This window comes from Pelophylax lessonae (assembly GCF_965119305.1).
Source record: "Pelophylax lessonae genome assembly, chromosome: 12".
In the NCBI taxonomy this organism is placed as follows: Eukaryota; Metazoa; Chordata; class Amphibia; order Anura; family Ranidae; genus Pelophylax; species Pelophylax lessonae.
In genome coordinates this window covers 191343700-191356195 of record NC_138779.1, presented here as the reverse complement: position 1 = coordinate 191356195, position 12496 = coordinate 191343700, and the positions used below count along the sequence as shown (strand labels likewise).

The window sequence follows — 12496 nt, the reverse complement described above, 5'->3', positions numbered from 1 at the left end:
GAGCCGTGGAAGGCGGCGGGAGGGAGGGGGGGGCGTCCCCTCCTGCTCCTTGTAATGACAGCCGAGCGGCTTCTCAGCCGCATTGGTTGTCATTACAAGACAGCCGACCATCGGCTATGGACGCTGCAGGCATCACCCTGTTACAACCACTTTCCCGAAATATCGGCAATATCGGTAATCTCAGGGGCGGATTCCGATATATCAGGGAAAGTACAGATCGGCCCTCGATATACTGTATCGGCTTTGCCGATAATCGCTCGATCCCTACCTTTTGTACCACCTCCCCCTCCCTTTTATATTGTAAGCTCCATAAGAGGGGTCCTCCTATTCCTTTTGTAATGAACTGTATTGTAAATTGTGCTGTCCCCCTTTTTATTGTAAAGCGCTACGTACAGTAAATCCTTTATAATAATAATAATATTAATAATAATATATGCTTCCATTCAAAATTCAGTTTAGGCTGGGTTCACACCAAATACGGATGCGGCTCACAGCAGGGGGTCCGGTGCGTCTCTGTTCTTTGTTTTAAAGACGAATCAGACCCAAATTTTTGCATGTATTTGGACCTGAAACGGAGCCAAAGATGCACAGGACCCCTGTACAATCCGCTCTGCAGCCGCCCCGGAGGTGTGTGAACCGGCTCCATTGAGAGCCGGGGACACTCTCCTGTCATGCGAATTGGATGCAGGGAAAACCTGCATTGGCATTTTATTTTTTTTACCTGTTTCATATGTAACATAAGCCATTCATGACAGCTCAAACTGTTGGTTATACAGTGATAATCACTGTATAGGCAAACACAGTGTAAAGAAATTACCGATCAACTCCTAGAGTAGTACAGTATCACAATGGTCACTGAGCTATTCTGATGACAGGACAAAAAAAAAAATAGCAAAGAAAGAAAAAAGCATGTTAGTTTAACCACTTGCCGACCAGTCACTGGGACTGTACTGCGGCAAAGTGGCTCGATTCCGTCCAGCGACGTAGACCTATGTCGCTGGACTCCTCCCCCTGTAGGAGGCGCTTGAATTCAAGAATAGTTTGAGGTGTTGACAAGGCCTTCAAGTTCTCCAGATCTCAATCCAATCAAGCATCTGTGGGATGTGCTGGAAAAATAAGTTCGATCCGTGGAGGCCCCACCTTGCAACGTACAGGATTTAATGGATCTGCTGCCAATGGCTTGGTACCTCATATTATCAGATACCTTCAGAGTCTAGTGGAGTCCATGCCTTGACGAGTTATGGTGGGTGCTGATCACAATGATGAAACAATTGATTTTTATGTCTTCTTGCGGAGACCTGCCTTGCTCAGGTGCAGAAAAACACAAGACTCCTTGCCATGGTGTGGACTGGAAAGTAAAAATGTCCATGTAAGCAATGTACGTGCAAATATCACTTTATCTTCATTCACTAAAGACTAAAGGCCCGTCCGTACACACTATGAGAAAATCTGTAGGGAAAATTCATCCGACGACCGATCTGCCGATTTTCGGCTTGTTAGTACTGTCCTTTAGACAGCCGACTCCGACTTTTCGGCCGACAAAATCCTGATGTGCAGGCTATAAAATTTTTGTCGTCCGTCAAAACAACGTCCGATTTTCGTCTCATTAGTACAGATTTAGACGGAAAAAAATCTTAAGAGCAAGACTAGGCATGCTCAGAGACGAAAGAACACATACAAAGCAATCCAACACTTGACATCACTTCTGAAGTAGAATTCTGTGGTACGGGAAAATTCGTATGAAAGTAACCTCTTCACTTTCCACATCAGACTAGCATGCCACAAAAAACAGACGACAGATCTTTAAGCCTCGTACAACGGATTTCCGCCGACCGGTCGTCCGTCTTTTGTCCAGAGTGGTGTCTGTTGGTGGGAATGTGCTCTAGACTGCACACAAATTTTCCCGTAGGACAGAATTCTACTTCAGAAGTGATGTCATGTGTTGGTTTGCTTTCTTTGTGTTCTTTCGTCTCTGAGCATGCCTAGTCTTGCTCGTAAGATTTTTCCCCATCGAAATCTGTACTAATGAGACGAAAATCGGACGTTTTTTGACGGTCGACAAAAATTTTATAGCCTGCACACCAGGATTTTGTTCGGCCGAAAAGTCGGAGTCGGTTGTCGGAAGCATCATACTAACAATCCGAAAATCGGCAGATCGGTCGTCAGACGAAATCTCCCGGCCAAATTTCTACTCGTGTGTACCGGGCTTTAGGCTTTAGGCATGTCTAGCTGTTCTTTCAAAGTAAAAAGACTAGCTTGTTCTGTTTTTTTTTTGGGGGGGGGGGGGAATAATAGTTGTGCAAACATTGTCACAGGATTCCATAGAGCTGTATTGCAACATAAATTCTTTACAAATGTAAAAATACAGGAGGAATTTTAAAATATGAATGTACAGTATATGAAAACATACGTGATTTTTCTGAGAACACATATCCTTTGGAGGTACATTTCATGACAGCAAACTAGATATGAACAAAAAGTTTTTTGAACAGAAGTTCAGAGGGTGGGACTTTAAATGAGGCTCTGCCTAATAAGGCTAGATGCCTCCATCCCTGATCATAGGAAAATATGGGGAATAGCGTAAAAATATCAATAAAAAGGATACATCAGGCAGTGGGCTTGTACAAAGATAATAAGGTAAAAGCATAGTAGTGTAGCAGTAATTATTATGCATCGTTACAATAGAGCCCATTACCTACAAAGGGGTACTATACTGGGGGAGCGGTAAGAAAAGGGGGAACATGGGACTTTATATGAAGTGTGTGGACATGCGGTTGATAATAAAAGGGTTGAATCACTGGTAAAAGAACAAGGCAGGTTTATTAATACATATAAATTCGTATAACATTGCATCAATTGCATGGTACATACATATAATATTCCAGATCATGGTACAGTACAGAGGGTAATAATAGGAACACATAATGTGACAAAAATTGTACATAGAATCCAAGGTAGCTATGGGTATATAATTGTAAAGTCCAAATAATGGTAAGGTAGATGCATCGATAATGAGCTCGACGCGTTTCGTGGGCATATCCACTTTATCAAGAGCAGGTGCATCATAGGGTATATATACACAATAGTAGGATCAGTATACAAAAATGGAAAATCATGAAGCATGGGTCCAGAAGGCAACACATCCACACCGGGAGCTGTGGGAGCCCACCCAGCAACCAACATGGGGCACATCAAGAGGACATTCAAGGAGAAGAAGTGTAGCCAGGATATTGACTAGGGGGCGGTATCATATTAGCAGTCACCAAGGGTATCTGTATAGTGAGTATAAAAAATATATATAAGTATTCCAAAATGGTGACATTGAGATAAAATAGCTTAGAGAGATTGAAAAATATAGGCAAGAAAGGGTAAAGAAAGTGGTATACCGAAAAGGTGGTAATAGTGGCTAATGCCAAAGAAGTATGATAGTAAGCATAGGGAAAAATGAACGCGTAAAAGGTAGATGTGGGGTACCAGGGGAGCCAACAAATAATGCCTTAGGAAAAATACCACAACCAAAAGACCAGAGAGTGAAGGCAAACTAGATATAACACAAGATCCACCTACAGTATTTCAACAAATGTGTTATTATGCAAATTAAAATGTCACTTTAGAAGTATAGTGATGGTCCAATGGTGAGATAGTTTAATTTTAATCAGGGCTTTTTTTCAGCTGGAACTAGTGGAACTCTGTTCCACCACCTCTGGCTCAAGCCCTCTGCTCCCTGCTCACCATTATCACTTGTAAATACAGAAGTCTGGCTTCTGTGTTTACAAGTAACAGCTTGAGTCTCAACGGCTCCTACAAAGAGCAGAATGAGGACAAGGGAGATGCCAGTGCCTGGGGTGCAGTGCGGATCCCGACATCCCCACTGGATGATCTCCTTGCATGTGAGATTGGCGGAGCCACCTACAGTGTGCAGGGAGGTACTAGAGCCATCTGGGTGCTTCAGCTTAACCACTTCTGGATCGGAAGATTTTCCCCCTTAATGACCAGGCCATATTTTGCGATTCGGCACAGCGTTACTTTAACAGACAATTGCGCGGTCGTGCGACGCTGTACCCAAATAAATTTGATTTCCTTTTTTTTTTTACCTCCACAAATAGAGCTTTTTTTGGTGGTATTTGACCACCTCTGCAATTTTTATTTTTTGCGCTATAAACAAAAAAAGAGCGACAATTCTGAAAAAAAAAAACAAAAACAAAATGTTTTACTTTCTGCTATATAAGACCCCGTTCACACTGGGGCGATCCGACTTGCCGGGGCGACCTCACAGGTCGCGGCGCGAAGCTCGCACTGCGACCTCGGAGCGGCCGGCACGGACTTCATAACATTGAAGTCAATGCAGGTCGCTCCAGGTCGCCCCAAAGAAGCTCCGGACCCTTTTTCTAAGTCGGAGCGACTTGTGTCGCTCCTATTAGAACGGGTCCACAGCTTCTCTATGGCAGACGACCTACGGCGACCTGTCAGGCGACTAGGTCGCCTGACAGGTCGGCCCAGTGTGAACGGGGTCTTACAGTCTCAAAAAAAAAAAGTAAAAATCAAAATTTTTGAACATTTTAGGCCAATTTGTTTTCTGCTACATATTTTGGGTAAAAAAAAAAAAAATCACAATAAGCGTATTTTGATTGGTTTGCGCAAAAGTTATTGCATCTACTAACTACAGGAAAGATTTATGTCATTTTTATTGTTTTTTTTTTTTTACTAGTAATGGCGGCGATCTGCGATTTTTTGCGGGACTGCGACATTGCGGTAGACAGATCGGACCCCTATCTGACATTTTTGACACTTTTGGGGGGACCAGTGACATTACTATAGTAATCAGTGCTAAAAATATGCACTGTTACGAGAATAATGACACTGGCAGGGAAAGGGGTTAACTGTACTGGTGATCAAGGGGTTAAATGTGTCCCTAGGGGCGTGATTCTAACTGTCAGGGGGCGTGGCTTGGGAAGTAATCACAGAGACATGCAATCCTATATAGCAGGATCACTTCAGGGAGAATGACAGACGGCTGTGTTTACATCAGCCGTCTGTCCTTCTCTCTCTACTGCGGGAGATTGCGAGTGGCCGGCGGCTAACAATCGGGGACGGGAGCGCGCCTACGGCGACGCACGCTCGCCCCCTAGAGTCTCCTGAGCGAGCGACGTAGTACTACGTCACTTTGCCCAGGAGCGCCTGCCGCAGTAAAACTGTGGTGGGCGGGGCTGAAGTGGTTAAAGATGATGCACAAGAAAGCCTGCAAACAGTTTGCTGAAGACAAGCAGACTAAGGACATGGATTACTGGAACCATGGTCTGTGGTCTGATGAGACCAAGATAAACCTATTTGGTTCAGATGGTGTCAAGCGTGTGTGGCGGCAACCAGGTGAGGAGTACAAAGACAAGTGTGTCTTGCCTACAGTCAAGCATGGTGGTGGGAGTGTCATGGTCTGGGGCTGCATGAGTGCTGCCGGCACTGGGGAGCTACAGTTCATTGAGGGAACCATGAATGCCAACATGTACTGTGACATACTGAAGCAGAGCATGATCCCCTCCCTTCAGAGACTGGGCCGCAGGGCAGTAATCCAACATGATAACAGCCAAAAACACACCTCCAAGATGACCATTGCCTTGCTAAAGAACCTGCGGGTAAAGGTGATGGACTGGCCAATCATGTCTCCAGACCTAAACCCTATTGAGCATCTGTGGGGCATCCTCAAATGGAAGATGGAGGAGCGCAAGGTCTCTAACATCCACCAGCTCTGTGATGTCATCATGGAGGAGAGGAAGAGGACTCCAGTGGCAGCCTGTGAAGCTCTGGTGAACTCCCTGCCAGAGAGGGTTAAGGCAGTGCTGGAAAATAATGGTGGCCACACGGGGGGCCGGATTTAAAGAAACTGCAGCTTCAAACATCTATGACGTGTTTCAGTTTCGCCGCGTTCAAATCAATTAACTGGCGCTGCGGCGAATTGGCGAGTAAAACAGCAATAATGAATTCCGCCGTCAGCGGGATTCACTTACGATCGCGGCTTCGCCAATTCGCAAACTTATGTCTTCCTGCTTATAGCAGTTTCACATAGCGATGTGGGCTAGTGGATTAGTGCACACATCACATGTCTGTAATTCATCTCCCTCTGCTGTAGGTTCGAGGCTTACCATCTCCACCTACTTTTTTTATTTTCTTTTTTTGTTTATATTGCTAAAATGGAACGGATTACATCATATATATTGCTAAATAATGTTACACTCAGAAGCGCTTGCAAGCTTACACCATTTTAAGTGTTTTTTTGATCTTGTCTGTGTGTCGAATCGATCTTATGAAGGAAAGTACCAAAGGCAAGTGACCAAACCCCTACCCTACTTCAGGGCAAGATGAAACCTCACAATTTTACCATGGTCTTCTTCCCACATTCCATACAATGTTTAGTTCTTTAGCTATATGTGCTTTTTAGCCTTAACACACTCCATTTTTTCCACCATACAGCTTTATTCTGCACAATAGCTAAGTGCTTTGCAACTTCACTGCAGTTCACAACGTCATGGGTTCAAATCACATCACTACACTTGGGATCTCTTTTCACTCTCATTTTTTTAAACAGTTTTTTTAAACTATCTTGAATTTGGGGGGGGAGGGGGGTGTCCTACCCAAATTTCAAGCACATCAATGGAAACAACACAATTTTGATTTTATGAGTGTGGTCCTAGTTTTATCGAGATGCAATTCTTTACATATTTACCATGGTTCTTACAATTTCTTGACCAATAAACATAGGTGTCTGATATTGGACTCTCTCCATATTTCAACAACACAGGCCCTCATAGTCCAACACTACATTTGCCTCACACCTCAACACAACACTGTCACATCCCTACTCTACATTACAACCCCTCACATCACCAGTACAAGCAGCATGCAAAGTGCAAAACTCCGGCCTTGGCAGCTTAATGGGCCATACACTAACAATTTGTCTAGACTTTTTCCTGTAGACTTAACCAAACCATATAATAGAAGCTCAAACCTCAACACTTTCAATTTGGATGCAATCAGGCAGGCCCTTGCACTACATAGAAAATGTCAATCGGAAGGATAAAGTCTTCTCTAAATCTTACAGTGTGGATGGCCCTTTTGTCTGTAGGCACCCACACAAAACAAAAAAACACATGTTCAATTCTAATGTATTTATTTATTTGAGAATGACAGCAGAAGGAGGGATGCAGCAAAAGAATATTGTCACTCTCCAGTCCGTGTGCCTTTACAGCGCCAGACCACGATCTTTGCTCCATGGCTACGGGATTCTGATGTCTTCCACAACTTCCGGCAGAGTTCAGAATCCATTCTGCACCTCTACCAGCTCATAGGGGACAGGCATGGCAAGGTTGCTGGGCAGCTTCCAAGCCACTTTCGAAGTTCCAGGGTGTTCATGTTGGTCATTGGCCATGTGCCTTACCAAATATCCACTGACCACAAAAGAAAATGAGTGGAGTCCATCAAGGTGGGTTTCTACCACCTACACCCGCAAGCAGTACCACTCCTGGAAAAATAAAACAAAGGATAAGACATTTCATTATGAAAATCACATCTTAATGCCTGTTTGCTTCATTCTGAACTTCATTTAATTTCGACATCACGAGTGAAATAACACATTTTATGCCAACTTACACAAACCAGAAATCATTAATGTAAACATTTGAATACACACCTGTGACGCCAGACAGCCCATCACCACAGGCTTCCCATGGTACGTGCCATGATTCCAAGATGTTGATGTTCTGGAAAATTACAACACCATAAGATACCAAGCAGCCGTTCATGTTATCAATAACTACACAGGTGGCATAGACACAAATAAACACCTGCCAGCTCTTCTCAGCCCTTTACACTATTCACAATACCAACATGTTTATGGTTAGAGGTGCATGTTTTTGCTCAAGTAACACAATTTTACCAATGTTGACTACACTTTATCTACAATGGCAAGTGTCATTGGCAGATGATAATCACCCTCTGTCTCCCTGTGAGTGGCACCTCTGCTAACTAGCTAATTAATACACATGCCCTATCTTGACCGGTTACAGTACTTACATGTAAAGTGGCTAGCAACCAGGGTATTCCGGGTGGCCATACCGGCAGCGGTGCTCCGCCGCCTGGGGGCCGCCGGCTGACGGACCTCTGGCTCCCTCTCCTCCGTCAGCTCCCAAGAATCATCCCGGGCAACGCACATGTTGTGCAACACGCAGCACGCCAGGATGATCTTGGAAGCCTTTGTAGGAGAGTACAGGAGTTCACCCCCAGGCCGGGCCAAGCAGAGAAACCGGGACTTGAGAAGACCTATGGTCAACTCAATGATACTCCGGCTTCTCCGCAAGGCCCTGTTGTAATTCCTCTCTGCTGGGCCCTGGGGGTACCTGATTGGAGCCATCAGCCACGTCAGCTGCGGGTAACCAGCATCCCCTGAAAAATAAGAAAAATATACATTAGTTATTCATATCATGTGACTTTAGATGACTCCTCAAAATGGGAGACAATTAGGCATTTTACTAAACAACCTGCTCGTCTGTTTGCAAAAAATCATATGAAACATCTCAACTCTGTCTAACTGCCTAAATCACTAATACAAATGGGAAAAAGGACACACAAAGTGGTGGGTTTCTCTTGCAAGTTACAACTTGGCCCCTATTCTGTTCCTATTACATTAGCCTAGGTCTTACTTCTGGAATATATCTGCAACTAGAGTGAGGAAACCAATATTGACTCACTTATGCAAAGTACTTTGGGGATATGGCAATACCATTGGAATCATTTGTAGGTTTTCTTTGGGTGGCTAGAGGACACCATTTACACATTGGTTAACCACCTTCATTGGACTCAAAGACAACTTTGCAAATCTTTCTTTTGTGAGCTGCTAAGCTGCTGATCTGGTTGTGTGTGAACAGCCTGACAACTAATAACACATCCATTTTAGGTAGGCTTTGCTTAAATCAGGGTGTACACCGATGTAGCTTATTCCTATGTCTATGTAATCTTACAGTTTATGTTGTTAAGACAAAATACTTTACCAATAAGCCACCCTTCGGGCATTTGTCCACTTTCAAACACCTCGTACAGAGTACTTGTTCTTAACATACTGGAATCATGGCACGACCCTGGGTGACCAGTGTTGACACTCATGATGCGCTGTTTGGCGTCACACACTAATTGGACGTTCACAGAGTGGTACTGCTTGCGGTTCCGGTATTCACTTTCGTGGCTCCTTGGGGGCCTAATGGCTATGTGGGTGCCATCGATTGCCCCTAGGATTTGCGGCATGTGTGCCCGCCGGTAGAAACCCAACTTGACTTCATTCCACTCATTTTCATTCTGTGGCCAGTGGATAAAATTGGGCACTATATCCACTATGGCATTAATGACCAACATGAACACCCTTGAAACTGTGGGCTGGCTAATGCCCATGATACTTCCCGAAGTGGCTTGGAAGCTGCCACGCCCTAAAATATACAAAGTGGCCAGCAATCTGGCCATGCCGGGCACCGCATGGCCGCGCTGTGTGTCCGGGTCAATTTTCTCTGCTATGAGCTGGTAGAGGTGTAGAATAGTTCCTCGCTCGAGCCGGAACTTCCTCCTGACATCAGAATCCCGCAGCTTGTCCAAATAGATCCTTGGAGCAAAAATGCGTGGCTGGCGAGGTAAGGGCACACGGACTGGAGGTGCTGCTGCTGAAGGTGCTGCTGCTGCTGCTGCTGCAGCTTCCCCACCTTCTGCTGCCTCCTGTGCCAGGGCCTCCTCAAACAAGGCACCAATAAATGCCAGCATTGCACCATCTAATGCGTCTGGGATATCGTCCTCCATTTTGAACGCGCAAATTCGCGAATGCGCAGATATATATAGAAACGGCCGCTAATTATCACACCTGTGAGCCAGCTATAAAAGGAGCACATGGCCAATATGGCTGCTGGATGTTATAGATCGATGTTTCTTATGTGCTAGCAAGACCCTGTGACCCACAACCTACATTATCTGGAGGTAAGACAATTGTATCTCTCTCTCCCAAAAAAAAGGAAGGAGACAATTTGTACTTATCTTGGGTGTGCTTAAGTTGTCTATGGTGAATCCCCTCCAACCCACAATAGCTTGGGAACCCCTCAAGTGTCTTTTAATCATTGGCAGTTGGCCCCATGTGCATGTGGTTTGGACATGTGTTTTCTCATGTTTGTTAAAGGTGTGCAGTCTAGATTTGGCATCTAAACCTGCCCCCTTACCTTCCCAGCTTCCAAAGACACCATTTTTGCTTTCCTGATAACTGTAATTTATTATGTGCACGTATGTAGGTCATGCGATTTCTCATGTATGTTTAATGTTTGCAGCCTCCTTTTGCCTATAAAGGATTACACCACCACCACCACCACCACCACTGTGTTTGTGACATTAGGTAAGTGTTTGGAGGGCCTCGTGTGATTTGTACCCCTATGCGTTTTCTTATGTGTTTTTTTTTTACATTTCTTTGCAGCCTCTTCTGCTCTTTAACACCACCACCACCACCACCACCACCACTGTGTTTGTGCCATTAGGTAAGTGTTTGGAGGGCCTCGTGTGATTTGTACCCCTATGAGTTTTCTTATGTGTATTTTTTGTACATTTCTTTGCAGCCTCTTCTGCTCTTTGCCACCACCACCACCACCACCACCACCACCACTGTGTTTGTGCCATTAGGTAAGTGTTTGGAGGGCCTCGTGTGATTTGTACCCCTATGCGTTTTCTTATGTGTTTTTTTTTTACATTTCTTTGCAGCCTCTTCTGCTCTTTGCCACCACCACCACCACCACCACCACCACCACTGTGTTTGTGCCATTAGGTAAGTGTTTGGAGGGCCTCGTGTGATTTGTACCCATATGCGTTTTCTTATGTGTTTTTTTTTTTTCCTTTTCTTTGCAGCCTCTTCTGCTCTTTGCCCACTACTACCACCACCACCACGACCAAGTCTGTTTGTGCCATTAGGTAAGTGTGTTCTGTAACTGTTCACTAATTATACTGTATATGAAGAGCAATCTGCAAATCCTGTTTTTTCTGTTTTCTCTTTTGTCATTTCAGATTTAGGAGTTTGGGGCTCTTTGCTGCTGCTGGACAGCCAGATTCTCTGCCCACCTCGTGCTCCCATGGCCCCACCCACTGGAAGGATGAGAAGGGCCAGGGGGGCCAGGGGGGCCAGGGGGGCCAGGGGGGCCAGGGGGGCCAGGGGGGCCAGGGGGGGCAGGGGGGGCAGGGTGGGCAGATCGTCTGGCTCTGGTGTGAGGGAGGCTCCAGCTGTATCCATGAGGGAGTCCACCATCCCCATCCCGGAGGAGGAAGCCGGGGGAGGTGTTAACACACCAAGTGGACAAGCTGGCTCTTCTGACAGTAGTCCTGGAGCGGGTCCGTCCACCAGAGTCAGCTTGTCCACATTAACCCGGCTTCCCCGTTTCACCCACAATCAGTGCTGTGCCCTGGTCCACGCCTATATGGCCAGATATCAGGCGATACATGGGACCAGGGCCGCGTCTTACTCAGTAACAGAGAAGAACAGATTGTGGGATGAAATCCGGGATGCTGTAAATGCACTGGGTGAAGCACCTCGCCACCGTGACAGTGTGCGGAAGAAGGTCAACGACATCTGTGGGTCCGTTCGGAAGAAGCTAATTGCATGGGCTGCGGAGGGTCTTTATGACCGTCAAGGTCGGCTGGATGAACGTGCACGAAGTTCTCTCTGGGATTATCAATTACCTTTCTTGAACATCATAGGACCCGATACCATCTTTCCCAGAGAGGACTTAGATTCGGATGCTTTGCACCGAGGTAGGATATTATCTTGGATGTCAATTGTGTGAGTTGTTTGGAAAAGATTAACTACTATCCTATGTGTGACATTAAGAGAATGTGATACTTGCCCTTCCAATTGTCCTTTTTTTGTTTTCCCCAACCTGCAATTTGTTCATCTGTAGCACGGATCTCAGCCCCTCCACAGCCCATGCAGCTTGGCGAACCAGACGGACTCACAGGTGTTGACATCAGTGCTGACCCTCCTCCTGGTAGGTCCAATATCATACTGTGCCAAACAATGTAGATGTTTTTTTTTGGCCAAGATAGCTCATATTGCTATGTCCTTTACAGAAGATCCGCAGCAGGGAACACACCCAGTGCAGCTAGGCCTGGAGGAAGGTGTTGGTATGTCTAGTCAAATAATGTTTTTTTGAATCTTATTAACCCCATTAACACACATGTTTTTTCTTAGGAAAGAGTGTTGCCTTTTAGATGTTTACCCTGCAAAACACAGTTGACAGCATTAATGGGTGCCGTCATTAGTAGGCAGACCAAGCCTTCTTAACCTTTGGGAGGGTTTAGCAAGTGTCCTATGAGCCCAGGAAAGCACTTTTGAATGTTTGGCCTCAATGCTTCATTCATGAAGCTAGGAGGGCAATCTGGCCATAATCATTACTGACTAAGGTTATGTACTAAACATGTTTTTTTTTTTTTTTTTTAAAAG

At 45.2% G+C, this 12496-nt stretch overlaps 1 protein-coding gene across 1 annotated transcript in view; it reads right to left on the bottom strand.

Moving 5' to 3' along the window:
• LOC309568322 (uncharacterized protein) overlaps positions 1-12496 on the bottom strand; it is a 73603-nt gene that overhangs the window by 29744 nt on the left and 31363 nt on the right. The window lies entirely within an intron of this gene.